The sequence below is a fragment of the Pongo abelii genome, chromosome 4, assembly GCF_028885655.2.
Source record: "Pongo abelii isolate AG06213 chromosome 4, NHGRI_mPonAbe1-v2.0_pri, whole genome shotgun sequence".
Lineage (NCBI taxonomy): Eukaryota > Metazoa > Chordata > Mammalia > Primates > Hominidae > Pongo > Pongo abelii.
This window is the reverse complement of record NC_071989.2, coordinates 167,530,338-167,547,111: the sequence shown is the minus strand read 5'-3', so window position 1 is coordinate 167,547,111 and position 16,774 is coordinate 167,530,338. Positions and strand designations below refer to the sequence as shown.

Below are 16,774 nucleotides of genomic sequence, written 5' to 3'. Positions count from 1 at the left end.
AGATCTTCTTTTAAAACAAGCAAATCCAACTGCATTAGCAGTTGGGTACCTGGATGTAGGACTTTAAATTGGGCTGTTATCATTATGATTGTCCTGATGTTCAGAAGAATGAGCCTTGTAGAAGTGAACCTTTTTTTGTAATATTCTAAACTATTTCTGTATTTAGGTTTTTGTACAGACTACTTGGCACACACAATTTTCTCTGCCTTTTCATGCAGGGAAAGAATTTGATACTGCCCCAAATAAAGAAATCCATTGTATAATGGTGAGAATGGAGAAATAGCTCAGACTTGCTAAGGGTTCATCATATGTAGGCAATTTATGGGTATTACTTTAAGCCTAACAATAGCCTTGTATGCAATACTCCTGTTATTCTAATTTTACATATGAGTAAACTGAGTTTCAGAGAGGTTAAAAAGCTTGCCCAAGGTTACACAGCCAGATAGGACTAGAGATTGGATTTGAACTATACTGTATGTTTTTTATAATGGAAGGAAAAGTCCTAGTTAATAAGAGAGCACATGCAATCTTGAGAGAGGGAAGAATGACAGAAAGAGGAAAGAAAGAAAAAAAACGGAGAGGTTTTATAAGCCAGGTGGTATAGTAGTAGAAAGTAGTAATAGTAATTGTAGTAGTGATGATGGTTGTCTTTAATCGAATAAAATTACATGAGTACCTTTTATTTTTGTAGAAGCAGAAAAATATTAACCAAGTTTGAGGCCATTTGTCAAGGCTTGCATTGTACAGAATCAGAATTGGATCAGAAGACATCTAAGAAAAAGCTACAGGAAATGCAGAGTGTGACTAATATTAGCTAACATTCATTCACTGAGCACTTAGTTCCTACCAAATGTTTGGTAGCGCCCTTGTGGGATTCTCACCACTGTGTATGATGTTGTTGTCATTTTACTGACGAGGAAATTGAAGCTTGGGGAAGTTAAATAAGTGGTTCAGTTACCAAGTGGTAGAGAGATGGGACTTGAACCCAAATAGTCCAACCCCAGGGCTTACCTTCTTAACCTTCCATAATTTAGCCTATGCCACCATTTTTATCATAGGGTGTTATCAGATCAGGGTGATAGGCTCACATTGCCATGATGTCTTGTGCTGGGGGTGCCTTAACAATTGCTGTTACCTTCCAAGGTCACGTAGAATTGGCATGTACAGACTCAGAGAGGTAAGAGGGCTTCCCTTCATCTTCCAGTTGTATATGTTTGTGATCGGCGCCACTGGATTCTAGGTAGAATTTATCTTTATGAAGTAAAGGATACATGCCTGTGCTAGGGCAAGACAGTTCACCTGTTTAGCCTCATCTCTAGAGCTGGATCCCTGTCCATCCAAAGTCTTTGCCCCAGACCACATGATCTTGAGGTTTATGCCATCTCTAAGATCCAGGCCTTCTAATTTTAAGTAGACTTTTATCACTTCTGCATTTCCTTACTCTATACCCAACACACCCAGGAAGCAGGCTGGTGGGCTAGGACAAGTAGATAACATTTTAGATTAGCAACTAATGCCATTATTTAGAGTCTTTTTTTAGCTAAAGAATTTTTTAAAGAGCCAGAGAAAATCAGACTGGCTTAACTGACTCTAATCTATGCTCTTTCCCTACCAACCCAATCTTCTGCAAATGAGTAGTTCAGTTTAGCTCATGGATCGCCCCCTGAGGGGTGGGAAGAAGAAAGGGGCACTTTATTGCTTCTAACTCAGCTCTGCCTTCTGCGAGCTCCCAAGTTCACATGGCTTTCTTGTGAATTTGATTTGCCCCCTTCCTCTTTCTTTATTGTTTCTTGTGTTTTTCCTCTCCCTCTTTTTAGAAAGTAAATTATTTTACTCTTATTCTGGTGCTCCTTGCCCTGTCCTACTCTAAAAGTCTTTTAAAAAATTGTTTTAGTATTTTATATACAAATCTAGGAAAACTAGCAGGGTTGATGTGTGATAATGTTTAATGTAGGGTGAGATTCTTTTCTTAACCAGAGCCGCACTTGGTTGTTTTGCTTTTCTACCAACATGTGATTTGGAGCAGGGAGGGGCTCCTGCTTCTGGTTTGCAGAACTAATTGTTATTTTAATATCTCCTCTGAATTCCTCCAATTTCTAAACAGTGAGCACTGATTGGCTTGCCTGCTGGGTGTCTAGCACTGGGATAGGTACCATGGGTAATTAAAGTTGGGCTTTGTGGGATCTGATGTTTTATTTGGAAAGACAACTTGCTTCCATGAAGCAAATTAGAGAGTTACATAATATATTTATATAATCTAGTATTAAATTGGTAGTTTACAATTCACACTAAGTTCTAGAAGGCAGAGAGAGTGGTGTAATCAGAAGTAGATTGTTTGAATGACCAAGTTCCTCTTATGTATGGATGTAGCTCTGTGCTAGGTCCGTTAGGCTCTCATGACCCTTTTATTTTATCACAGAATTTATACAACTTAAAGTATTTAAGCTGTCAATTAAAAAAAAGTACAATGGTGGGTTTGGTGGGGAGCAGAGAATAATACTCCAGGCAAGGGTTGAGATTGCATGGGGTAGCAGTGGATAAGGAACCAATTGAGAGACTTGGGTATTGATTGTCCTTCCATTGCCCAATCAGAGGATATAGATTTAGTCATTGTTGGTCGCCGGACCTCAGTTTCTCATCTGAAAATGAAGGGCTTAGTCTATATCCTCTTTGAAATCAGTGCTACAATTCTAGCAATTCCTTTTTTTTTTTTTTTTTTTTTTTTTGAGACGGAATCTTGCTCTGTTGCTCAGGCTGGAGTGCAGTGGCATGGTCTCAGCCCACTGCAACCTCCACTTTCCAGGTTCAAGCGATTCTCCTGCCTCAGCCTCCCAAGTAGCTGGGACTACAGGCGCGTGCCACCACACCTGCCTAATCTTTGCATTTTTAGTAGAGACGGGGTTTTGCCATGTTGACCAGGCTGGTCTCAAACTCCTGACATCGTGATCCACCCAACTCGGCCTCCCGAAGTGCTGGGATCACAGGCATGAGCGACCGCACCCAGCCTAGTGATTCCTTTTAGAGTTTATTCCCCTGAGAATCCTCCCAGAGTCAGAAGGGGACAGTGGTGGCAGGTGGAAATTGCTTCTTTTCTTCCACTATTGTTCTTTTCTTTCAGAGCACACTTGCAATACACAGATGTGATGTTTATTTGCAAAAGGATTCTTTGAACTTCATCAAAACAATTTAATTGGCCACAAAACTGGATCTCCCTATTGATAGGTCTTTAGTCAATATTTTTACTCTCTATGCTTCAGATTCTGGTATCTGATATAAATCTGAGACTTACGCCAGAGTGTTGGCCTAATTCATCTTCTAGATAATGCTATGGAAGACTAGTTCTTCAGGATATTAATAGATACCCACTGGGAGATGAGAGAGGGAGATTTTTCCTGGTAAGTTTGGGAAATGTTGAGTCAAACAAATTCTACTGGTCTTTCTTCTAGGGCTTTGCACAACGTTTGGGGTACTAGCATGTACTGCAAATACTTACATGCAGTATTCAGCATGTCCCAAACTTTTGTGAAGGCAGAACTTTTTTTTTTTTTTTTTTTTTTTTTCCCTCAAGGATCACCTTACAGGGAGATATATTGATGATGGCTGAAGTGCATTTTGATTTCATGTTAATGGAGCCAAGTCATGAAATTCAATCACAAAGTGGTTGGACTGGGATGGATGTGAGAAAACCATCTGAAATATTTGCAGAATATCATTCAGGTTAGACCAGGAATGTTTAGAGCCATTATTCTTCAATGCTGCAAGGCTTTTAACAAAATTTCCCTCATATTTTGCATCTGGTTTTAGTCAGTACACACTTGGCATTAGATGCTATATGATTTTCTAGGGCAGCTATATTTAAAGATTTCCAGTACCACTTAGCTCAGATGGGAGAAGCCAAAGTTTCCACGTGTATAAAGCAATTAGTCTCACACAGGTTCTCCTCGTTGTCTTTATCCAGATGCATGCTTTCTTCAGCTACATTCCCAGACATAGGGAATGAAGTCAAAAGAAACCTCTGGGGGAGACCTGTGGGTGAATATAGTTGGGCAAATGGTGGTTTAGGGGCTGAGAAGCAATTTTGCCACTCAAGTCAAAAAATTGGAAAACCAAGTGGTAAATGCAGTCCTTGATTTCTTTCTTTCTTCCTATCTATCTCTACTTTCTGTTCTCCTTTGTACACATAGCTCAGAGGAATGATTGTCAATAAACAAGAGGATTGGCTTCTCTATGATATTCAAGAGTGGATGACTAAGATGCATACATGTATTCCACCGGAAGTTTCCCAGGCCTTTTTGCCCGGCCTTGACTCTTACTGAACCACATGTAGAGTCACCACATTTTAAGGGCCTTGAGAAACCTTTTTTCAGTCAAGTATAGTTTCTTATTTTGTGAGGAAAAAGAGACTTCACAGTGGTAGGGTGGCTTGTCCTGGGAGCATATTATCCACTTAATGCTGGGCTCAGAGCCCAGTTCTCTTGACATCCAGCTTCACCCCCATTCAGCTTTTGGTTATACCAGATTTTCTCATGAAATTTCCATGGGCTTTTAACATACTTCCAGAAATTTACCAAACCTTCCTAAATTTTATACATAATTGCCCTAGCACTCTGAAGACTTATCTGTACCACCTTTTATGTGAGATACAGCTCCACTAAAATAAAAAAGAAAATTAACATGGAGAAAGACATTATGTCAAATATTAACTCTTTCAAGATGTCATGATGGAAATGTAATACAATGTAAATAGTTGTGTCCATTTATTTTACATATATTGAGGCTTACATGTATAAATTTAATTCAAAGTTGATTAAGTGTGTGGATTTAAAATAACTCATAGTTGCCTATTTTTTTCTAAATATGTTTCATGTCTTATATTTAGCCTGTGCTTATTGACCATCTATTATATAGAAGTTGCTTTGTGCAAAATTATAAACTTTGTTAACAAATTTAAAAGCAGTCTGGATTAGTTGCATTAAACTTTGAATATGACTTTGAAGAACAACTTTCAAGCCCAAGTAATTTTATGAGAAATCATTTCTAAATGAGCCAGCATATTAAAAAAAAAAAGATAAAAATGGTCTAATGGCCTTTACATAGTGACAGCCATGCTCACTTTATTCCTAAGATGCCTTAGTCTATATTTTTATTTTTGATGACTGAGGCACTTGAAATCTATTTTCTATGTTGATAATTATGAAATAGTTAAAAAGGACTTTAAGATGACATTTTCAGCTCATTATTTACAGTGTGTTCAGGAGGTACATGTGTCTGTAACTTGAAAATAGGAACCACAGAAGTGTGATGAATTTCTAATTTTCATATGAATCAATGACAGAATTCACACCTGACTGCAGTCATGTGACTTTTATGAAGAAAATGAATATTTATGGATATCTAGATAGTGCTGTATTCCTTTCTTGCTGATCGCTGATGGCTAGGATGGCTCCCTGATACCCTGAACTAAATAAAGCCTTCTACCTTATACAACTTTTACTGGCTTTCTCTTTTCTAAAGCCACAACTTCTTAGTTTGGGATTCAAGCACACCACCTTGACTCCAACCTTTCTTTTCAACATCCTCAACCAACATTCATTTTAGTTTATGTTCTATTCCATTGACTTGTTAGCTGCTCCTTGTACCTGCAGTAACTTTTCTCCCTGTCTTGCTGGTGCCATTGCTCCCCATGGGATCCTTTTCCCTCCTTTCTGTGACCATATCCCTCTGCCCTTTAAGATCCTGTAAAATACTACTTTTTTCTCTGGAATCTTCCCATATGACTCCAGGTATAGAATATTTTCTTTTCTGTCTAAATTCTTATGTTGCCTTATTTCTACCATACTATGTTCCTTATACCTTTCCATCTTTAATTATCCTGCTTTAAGGGCATTCCCTCTTCCTTGAAGACAGGATCCAGGATAAATTCAGCTTAATTTTCTGTGATGCCCAGCACAGAGCTTTGCACATTTGAGGCATTAGTGAAAATTTGTTGAATGACACTATTTCCCCTTTCATTCATTCATTCATTCATTCATTCAAACAAATGCTCCCTAATAGCAACTGTTGTAGTTGACAATGCTTGAAAGTGTCAGTACTAGACAGATTGTGGTCCAGGTTTTGCTAATGCATGTATGGGTAGGTAGTTTATATTTAGATATAATTGTTGTGTAATAAGTATGCACATAAATGTCTTAATGTAAATCTATTGGTGATGGTGAAGATTGAGTAGTAATAGAAGTAACACGTGTTGACTGATTGATACAAGTGATGCCTTTTCCTACACTTGTTACAGGAATTGTGTCAATTAGTCCTTGTAATAAACTATCAGATAACAAGTCCCATCCTACTCTCTCCCCCTTTCCCCAATAAGGAAACTGAAGGTCACAGAGGTTGAGTGACTTTCCAAAGGTCCCACAGCTGATTATTGACAAGGCTTGGATTTGAATCAAAGTCCACCTGACTCCATAGCCATCTCTTAACTATCTAATATGAATGTAATAAAATTCATTTATCCAGAGATGTGTTATAATAATCTCAACTCTCTAAAATTCAGCATGAAACCAGAAGCAAGCCAAAAAAATAAATAAAATAAAAAGCTTTCGGTTAATGAGAACAATACTTCTTAACAAACTATGTTATCTGTTTTCCTAGGTCACAGCAAATTAGGAGGCCCAAACTAGAGGCAGATCATGTGTGGAGGCAGGCTATTGGATACAGGCTCAGTGACAGCTGATGGCCTGTTGTCTAGGGAAGAAATGGAAAGCCTAAAAAGCAGACACAGAACTATATTACTGTGCAGCTCATTAATGACGGTGGCCCTGAGTCATCAAAAAAGAGTGGGCAATTATATTTAGTATATTCTATTTAAAACAGCAGGATATATATAATGCAACCTTGAAAGACTTTCAGCAGAAGCAGTTGTACAGCCACATTATTAAAAGGGGTTTGGCTTCAGTTTTTTGTAGTGTTTACTTTTATTACATCTCTGAGTTCCTGAATGAACATGTTAAGTGAGGAATTACTGGTTGTATGTACTAGTATCAATGTATACTATATCTAGATATGACCAATACCACAAAAAATGTTAGAGTGAGTCTCTGTATCGTAAAGCTTTGACATCTTTTTTGTTTGTTTTTAAGCTTGGAGAGACTCTACAAGTCTTTTGGTGAAAGGTGAATTTATTCCCTGACTACTTTATCAGTCTTTTGGCTTTTACATTTTTCTTTACTAATTCCATAGGCAAAGATTCTGCCTTGTGAATTGCCAATGTTGATAACAAGCATTCATCCCCTTCCATAAATGCATTCTGATTTCCTTTTCCTTTTATATTTTAATTTTCAAACAAACAAGCAAGGAACATAGGACACTGAGCCAGGTCTGAGTAAAGAATGATGTTCCTTCTTGACTGAATTTAGAAAAACAAGCCTTGAGAAAGAGCTCATTGTGCAGCCTCAAACCACAGGGGCTGGCGTTGCTGGTGTCTGATGCTCTCCTTCTGGAATACCCTGGGCCTCAGGAACTCACCCTTGCTTTTCCAGCTCCCAGATGGTCAGGATGGGATCCAGTCTTTAATGGGGCCCAACTGGCATAAGATCTACATCCTGGGAAGAGAGCTGGAGAAAGTTTATTTAAAAAATAAATTACAAAATAAATAAATAAATAACCCACAAAACCAGAGGTAGTGGAAGCATAATGTATTTACTTCAGTCTTTTTTCTCCCAAATCTGTTATTTTGAAAGATGATCTTGTTGCCATTTTGTTTTGTACAATTAACTGCATTGATTTCGGGACCTGGTTAGATTCCTGGTCAGAAGAACTGGGCAGTATATTTCTGTGAATGCTTGATGAGGATACCAGGAAGTTTGTGGTGGCAAAGTAAAAAGTTTTTTTGTTGTTGTTTGGGAATTTTTTAGTAAAAAGAATTCTGAATGGAGTGGTGTTGATTATTTTCTTTTTGTAGATTCATAAGAAACTTTAGTGAATCTTTATCTTAATTATTAATGGTGGCTAATGGCATCACGATATTTATTCATTCAATGTTCAACAAGTATTTATTGAATGCCTACTAGTTCCAGGGCCTTGTTAAACACTGGGAACTGCAAAAACAAAGAAGGCCGAGGTCATATCCTTATGGAGCTGATATTCTACTTAGGGGGATATGGACAATGAATAGGAAAGCACATCTACATCTCTCTACCATCCATCTGGGTCTATGTTGATATCTATGTTGAGAGAAATTTCAGTGTTAAGTAACATGACTGACTATTCAAAAGCTAGATTTTAAGTCCCCCATTTAACTCAATTCCTGAGACTTTAATTTCAAAAGTCTCCTTTGACATTCATACATAAAGTTTATCTTTAAGGATTCATGTGTCTCAGCATATTTTGGTAAACATCGGTTTAAAGCTATTTTCTTGAAAGGACAAAAGGAAACCAGAATGTTTGTGAAACAGTAAATGCCTCCTCTGGCTTTTTCTCACGTTCCCTGAGAAATCATACACTGCTTTTGAGACAGGCAATTCTTGGGAATGAAAGAATCTGTGTTATGAAACCCAGAGAACTCTGATTAGGGAACAAACCAAAACACACCAAGGAACTCAGAAGAAGAGCTGGCATCCCCTGATTTATGTGGTAGCCACTTCAGTGAAATAGAGATATAATATGGAGGTTCAGCCAGCACAGTTGCCAAGAATATATACTTTTCATATTTCAGCTTCCTTTAGGAACTCCTGAACATAATATATTTTAAATGCCGTGTCTAACTCCAAAAAGATGCATGTTTCAGAGTGGTGGAGGGAAAACAAGTTTGCCTGTTTGGTCCCTAACACCTTGGTATCTCTTTAAAAATTCGTAGTTTGATTTGGTTCTAGAGCTTTAATTATGCTTTTATGTTACAGTTTTCTTATTTAAGTGTCTGCTTCATGTCTATCACTCAGTACCCCCTGCCTGTCTCAAAAGAGATGGATATTATTATCCTAACTGAGGAGAAGGGAGAATGCTGTGAGAATTATTAATATATAAATTAAAAAATTAATCTGGAAAGTGCTTTAGGGTCCCCAGAGAAGCTCTACCCAAACATAAAGCATATATAATATTATTATCAGCACCTCCACAGAGCAGATAGGAGCTGGTGCAGTATAAGATTAGTAAACTGAGGCACAGAGGGTGTCAATGAGTGAATGGGCTAGCATGCCTTAGAACGCAGACCCTTCAATGGTAACATCTAAAAACCACCTTGCCAGTGCCCACTTTAGGCTTTTTCTAGCCACAAATGCTCATTATTTTTCCAGAGAAGAAACATTTCCTTCCTTTTATCCTTTCTCTTTGAGTCTTTGCTTGTTTTGGACTTTTTTTCTTTACTTTTAAGTGTTGAAGGTGATTAAGGTTAAAATATTAGGTCCTAAACCTAGTAATGAGCAATCGCTGGTGTGCTTTCTAGTAACCCCAGTTATTTTTTGGCTTTGTGGCTTGGAACTTCAAATTGCATTTATTTTACCTACTCCTATTGGTTGGAAAACATGGATAAAGGCTTATCTTGGAATTGCTTTTTTGTTTTCCTGGGGAATCATTCTCAGCTTGCCTTTCACCAGTGAGGAAAGTTGTTTTGAGTGGCCACTATGTTACCAGTTCATTTCAAGGTATGGGAAAAGCTGCGGATACAATCCATGCTTTCAAAGGCAGAGGTCAGATGCAAAGTACATGTACCAGGAATTATGGAAAAACAATGAACAGTCATATGAACAGATAGTCATGGTTGTTTAATGATGGTCATTAGTCAGGCCGACTGGCCACTTCCAGTTGGTTTCTTGATCATATTTCTTAACTTTCCTGAAACTTATTTTTCTCATCTATGAACCAGCTAATAATCATACCTACCCCATAATACTACAGGATGTAAATCACGGAAAGAGTTTAACATAGCGCTTGACACATGGGAAAAAGACAACAAAAGGTCATTATAGTTGAAGTCATTATCAAGGTCATTACCATCATCAGTTTAGTGAGAACTAGAACAATACAGATAATAAAAGCTGCAGAATTCTACAACATGCTTCCACTCATGTTTTTAAACACTAGGTACTCTCATTTACCTACCATGTGGGCCATACTTTTGATATGATGGGAGGCTGTCTAAAACCCATGTAGAAGATTGTCCTCTTCTCTGCCTGTCTTCTGGGCTTCCAGACTTTGCAAGCTGCCTCTTTGGAGTTCTACGTGCACAGCTGCATGATCTACCATGCATTCTCTCTCCTGATTTCAGCTCTTCTGTCAAGGAGAGGCCCCATTCAACCACCTTCATGTCTGGCTCCATCTCTGTCATGGCCACAGCAGCTTTACTTTGTACCCAGAGGCCACAGTGCGCATATCTCGCCTGGCTAACCCCCACAGGATTCTTCAGGTTCTGTGGTCTGAGTCTGGAGAAGAGAAAATACTCACACAGGCAGCTTAGAAGGAGCAGAAGTGTTGCTGCCGGCAGGTCCCTGGCATGCTGACAGCCTCACCTGGAGGCCTGCAGAGATTATGAATGTTTCATCTTAATGCCACATGGAAACATTATTTCTTATGAATATAGTATTAATGCATTTTTATTGTTGAGCAGTTGGAGAATTCAGAGGGGCATACAGAAGGAAGTAAAATTACCCATACCTCTACCATCTAGAGGTAACTTCCATTAACATTTTGATGTTTTTCCTTTCTTCTGTGCAAATACACATCTAATTCTTATATAATCACATGTAATACATATTGCCCCAAACTGATGTTATTCTACTTTTTAAATAACATTTTTCTCATAATAAAAATAATGGCTTTATATGTACAAATAGGTTTATTCCATAATTATTTACATGATCCAGTACAAGTTTGGGGAATTTACACACACGGAAATACATACACATAGGAGGAAGAGGCAGACAGAGAAGACAAATCACATCAAATGTTATCAGTCCAGAAATAAACACTCTTACCATTTAGCAAAGATCTTTTGTGGCATACTTTTTAAGTATTAATTTTTAAACCTTTTTTTTTCCATTTCATCTTATCATTTCTCACTGGAGTTACAGACATTCAGACATCCTTTTCTTTTTTACCACTTACATGATATACAAGCAGTGGTCTCATGCTCATATTGAGATCTGAGTGCTGAGCTAGTCAGATAACTAATATTAAAAGTAACTTAGGTAGAAAACGAGAGTTGAGTATTATCAGGTTAAGAACAGTAGACTCACCTGGACTCATGGATAATGATTATGATACCCAGTGGAGTCAATGATTTAGTAGAATTCTGGCCTAATTTATGTAAATATTTATTCCAGAAATATTTTGAAAATATTCTGTATGTAAGTCATTAACTACTTAATTTGTTTTTTATTTTATTTTATTATTTTTTCTGAGACAGTCTTGCTCTGTTGCCCAGGCTGGACAGCAGTGGCACAATCACAACTCACTGCAACCTCGACTTCCTGGGCTCAAGCAATCCTCCCACTTCAGCCTCCCAAGTAGCTGGGACTACAGGTGCATGCTGCCATGCCTGGCTAATTAAAATTTTTTTTTTGTAGAGGCAGGGTCTTACTTTGTTTCTCAGGCTGGTCTCAAATTCCTGGGCTCAAGTGATCCTCATGCCTCGGCCTCCCAAAGTGTTGAGATTACAGATGTGAGCCACCACACCAGGCCAAGTTGACTACTTCAGAGGTTGCAAATGTGAATTAGACTGTGTTCCTGATCTCAGGAAATATCTAATGAGAGAAAGATGTATAGGACAGTATTTATGGCACAAAGCAAAATAGGCTGCTAAGTATTATAGTATCAATATCACAATAGTATAAATTCCTCAAAAATGCAGGCAACTTTCACCCTTAGGATCAGGTAAAATTTACTGGAAGAGGGAGCATATGATTGGGGTCTTCAATAACAAGTAGAATGTCAGTAGAAGAATGTTTAGGAAAGAATGGCATGGAGAAACCAAAACTGTTGGGCAACAGGATGGTGTTTTCATGTATCCACATGCCCTTTACTCCAATATGTGGTAAAACAAAGTGGGAAGTGTGCCTAGGAAGGGAAGCTGGCCTGTCAGGCCTTGGCGAACCCTAAATATTATTCTGTCAAGGAGTTTGAACTATGTAATAGGCAAAGGGGGCAGCTGAGGGTTTGGTTTGAGGCAGGGCATAATATGATGAGATTGTATTTGAAGAAGATAATTATGGTGGAAAAAGTAGAAGTAGAGGGAGACCATTTAGAAGGCAATTTTTCCTACTGTTGTAATAGTGTAAGAAACAGTGACAGCCTGAACAGGAGAAAGAGAAGAAGCAGAGAAGAGCCAGTGGGGCCCAGTTTGGGGCAGAATCAATATGACTTAAGAAAAATAAAGGAAGAAAAAGAAATAATGATAACCTCAATTTTCTGTTTTGGGTAATTCAAAGGCTAACATTCCTTTAACTGAGACAGGAGACACAGGAACAAGAAATATATTTGGAGGTAGTAAGACGATAAATTTAGCTTGGGTCATGTTGAGATTGAGATGGCAAGAACACTTATTTGGGGAGATTCTGTTACTCTGTTGCTAATAAAAGTTTGATGCTTGGCCAAAGAGATCAAGTCTACAGGTGTAGATTTGGAAATCAGTTTAGCTGAGGTGATTGAGCTAATGAGTGAAATCAAGAAGTGCTAGGCAAATAGAGAAAAAAAAGAAGACAAAACTTGTGATATTTCTACAATTAACAAGTTGACAGAAAAGTGGAGCAAATGAAGAAAACCAAAATAATCAGGAATCAATGAATAAGAGAAGATCTCTGGAAAATACTTCTTTACAGGTATAAGAGATTGGTTTTCATCCAAGTGTTTCAAATAATATTAACTTGCTTGACCATCAACTTTTCTCATCTGAAATACATAAACCACAAACATGATTTTAAAAAATTAGTGAACATGAAAGTGCTTTGGTAAACCATCAGACACTTTGCAAGTCTTACGTCTTATGATTATTGTCACATAAGAAAATGGAGAGTTCCAAGGAAGGGAAAGAGTAGTGTCAGATGCTACAGAGTTTCAGAAGAATATTTATTTCTAGCCCAAATTGTTTGGCTTGTAATTTAAGGAAGTTAAGTCAAAGAATGAATCTGTTCTCTAATCACTTAGAACAGTATTTACCAAAGTAATGGGGCATAGGCCCCTTGGTAGTACAGGAGACATTTTTAGATTTGACACGGACATGAAATAGAACTGAATCACACTGTGAGAAAGTTAGTCTCCTTTTGGTTTCTCTTTTAATCACTCCTTTTGTTTCTCTTTTAATCCTTGTTTTATTCCATAATTATGATTTTTATTAAAGGGATAAAGTCTCAGGGCAAAAAAGTCTTTAACATTTAACACTAGCTAATCACCCTTTTCAATAAATTCCTTCAGGTTGTCAACAATATCTAGCTATAATTTATATTAACTTCAAGATTAATATCTATAATACCTTCTTATTTTGCAGTTGATGTCAGTTTTCCAATTATGGTGGTGACATAAAGTTTTCTTTTAAAATAAGTTTTTTAAATAAAAAGATAATCACTTTTTAAATTATTAAGTATGTAATTGTATAGGTGGTATATAGATATGACAAAACTAACAAAGTGATATTCCAATGATGAAAGTTTGAAAAATTTAGACTAGCCCTCCCTCCTTCTGTTGCTTTGAGTGGCTGCCTTGGGTTCAACCAGGCTGGAACAATGTGTGAAATTTATTTTGTGATTTGTGGGTCCGGAGTTCTACACCCTAGATCTAGACCCTGTCCCTCCTTTAGGATGTTGGGTCAATTTTCAGAACCACCAGACATTTCTAGATTTTTGTGTCCTTAGCTGTCAAAATAAGAAGATTAGCTTTAAACTATCACTAACATTCCTTCCAGCAATAAATTCTACAGTTCTTTGAGTGATTAGTAAATAAGCCTGTGCTTTCAAATTGATCAAAGTTAGCTAAAATGTTTTTCCTCCATAAGCATCAGTATCATGTGTCAATGCTAGAGATTCTTCCCAGACTAATATTCACAGCTAGGAAAACATCAACAAATGTATTCTCTAATTATGATTCAGATTCTACCTCATCTGTGAAGGATTGTTGTTTAGAAGGAATCTCTGCTTTACTTAGGGCAATTAATTAAAATTGAAAATGAAATTGTAAATGAAAATTTGTTTGCATTTCCTGAGCCTAATGCTTTATGCTAAAGCCTCACTCTCAGTCTGTAGTTTTATTGCAGTCATATCTAATCAATTTATAAAGCCCATGAATTTTGTTCCTCGGTATAGAAACTCATACATATTAAGTCCCTATACTTAAAAAGAATCTTCATCCATCTATTTACTAATATCTTTCCATCTTTTAAAATTTATTTCCCCTGAGAACAAGGAGAGCAGGTGAAGTGTTTTCTAACTGGCTGAAAGTTCTTATCAGTATTATTGTGAGTTAATGGTACTCTATATCCCAAGTACGTGTTAAAATTAGAAGCATACCTTCTATTTGAAATATAACAACATGGAACATCCTTCACCACCAAAAGCATGGCAAAGCTCCAGGCAATAAATGAAAAATGGAGACAGCATGGGTACAGAAAACACACACACAAAGTCTTTGGATCAGAAAAAAACTGAGTTTGTTACTACCTTTAAAAAGTTTCTATATGAACAATTTTTTCTCTATGATTACAAAGGAAGTGTTTGTCCCGTGACTTTTTTGAACTGCATCAGTGTTGCCTTTTGCTCTAACTTGCTATGACAAGGGTAAAGTTGCTTATGCAAGCAACTTAATAAGATTCTGTTTTCTCACCTGAAAAGAAAGGGTAAAAATACAGTCATTGTTCTGACCAAATTAGTGTTTGTATGTAAAATATCCAGCAATGTGGTAGATACCTCCTGGGTACTCCACAAGTTTTAGTTCCCAACATTGCAGTAACAGTGTCTCAACAATTAACATGCTCTTGATTTGGGGAAGATCATCTTTCACTGCCCTTCAGAGCCTGTTTCTTCTTATTCTCTCTACATTATTAAACTCGATTTCCTGATTTCCATGCTTACAGATTACAAGAGCAAATTAGAAGGTGCTAAGAACAACAGCAAAAAAAAAAGACAAAGAAGCGGAATAAAAGAGAAATAATTTCAAAATCTTAGAAACCTGGAGCCATTTAGTACAGGGATAAATAGCTCTTCATACCTCAATAGTCATTTAGGGCTTTTTTATATTACAGCAAGATATAATACAGGGTATTCTAAATGATGATCTTGATTTACCAAGGGTAAGTTAAATTATACACACTTTGCTTATTTTAAAAGCATACAATGCATTTTGGAAGAATTAACAATATGAATAGAACTTTTTTTATAATTTTAACTTTTATTTTAGATTTGGGGGTACAAGTGCAGGTTTGCAACATGGGTATATTGATGTTGAGGTTTGGGATACGAATGATCCTGTCAACCAGGTAGTGAGCAGTGTACAGATAATTTTTCAATCTTTGTTCCTTTCCTTCCCTCCCCACTCTAGGAGTCCCTAGTGTCTATAGTGTCTATAGTTGCCATGTTTATGTCCATGAGTACGCCCTGCTTAGCTCCTACTTATAAGTGAGAACATGTGGTATTTGGTTTTCTGTTCCTGTGTAGAATAAAATTTTAAGAAACTTTTTTGTGTGTGTTTTGCTGGGTAAAACCTTAGCCTTTGAAAACACTAAGCCATGGAGATGAACTCGGTCTTCATGGGTTCCACATAAGCATGGTCTTACTGAAATATCTTTTGTGCATCTTCAGCAAATAAGCCAAGGTTCCATATATTCTATGGACGAGGATAAGGCATTTGTAATTGCTAAGTTAAAATGGTTTTTATGCAGATATGACTTTTTCTTTGTTTCAAGAAGGAACATTTGATATAAATTACTTGTGGGCTTTAGCAATAACAACTTTCTCAAATTATTTTCCCTAGGACTTGGTGTTAGAACAGTTTATCCAGTCAGGGACCCATTGGCTGCATCCAGCCTCTCATGGTGTTATCTGTGATTCTCTGGGCAAAACACTTGAACTGGGCCTGGTTTGCACATTGAAATAAGAGCCCTTTCTAAGTTATCCCCATGAGAACAGCACAAGCATGTTAGTTTAAACTCATGTATACTGTATAAATTATCCACTGTATGCAGTGGACTCAATACCACAAATACTGAGCTAACTGCATCTGAAAGGAGTCAAAGAGTAGACAATTGCAGAATCCCATAGAAAGAGAACATGTAGAATCCAGCACCATCAGAGGTCAACCAGTCAAATACCAGGGCTGGATTTTTCAAAGAACCAGATAATGCCAGTTTTATGGCCATTAATAACATTTTAGTTATGTAAACAAAGATAAGAGTAATACAAAATAAATTCTGCTTCATGGTGTAATCTGATTGCCAACAGAGTTCAGAAATGAACTTTCTCATTGTGCACGTGGCATTGCATAATGGATCAGTGATCATTCCGCAGCCTCCCCAGCCTTCCCTTTCCCTTTTATGGAGAGTCCTTAGTTCTGCCAGATCCGTAAGCTATTCCAGGGAGGCAGATTCTTTGCTTTCCCCTGTAAAGCTCTTTGATTGTGCCTCTGGTAGTTAATACACCAAATGGTCTTCAGGGGTACTTCATACGTGCACTCTGCAGCTAATCACAGTGCCTTGGCCTGCTGTTTCCCTACCTCTGTGTTTTCCACATGTTGACGGGCTCAGTTCAAACACCAGGCCCATCAACTTCTGGAGAGGCATGGCAAAGCTCGGCTCTGATTTGGG

The 16,774-nt window shown here is 37.4% G+C and overlaps 1 protein-coding gene across 7 annotated transcripts in view; it reads left to right on the top strand.

Annotated features, from left to right (window-relative positions):
• EBF1 (EBF transcription factor 1) overlaps positions 1–16,774 on the top strand; it is a 400,425-nt gene that overhangs the window by 302,661 nt on the left and 80,990 nt on the right. The window lies entirely within an intron of this gene.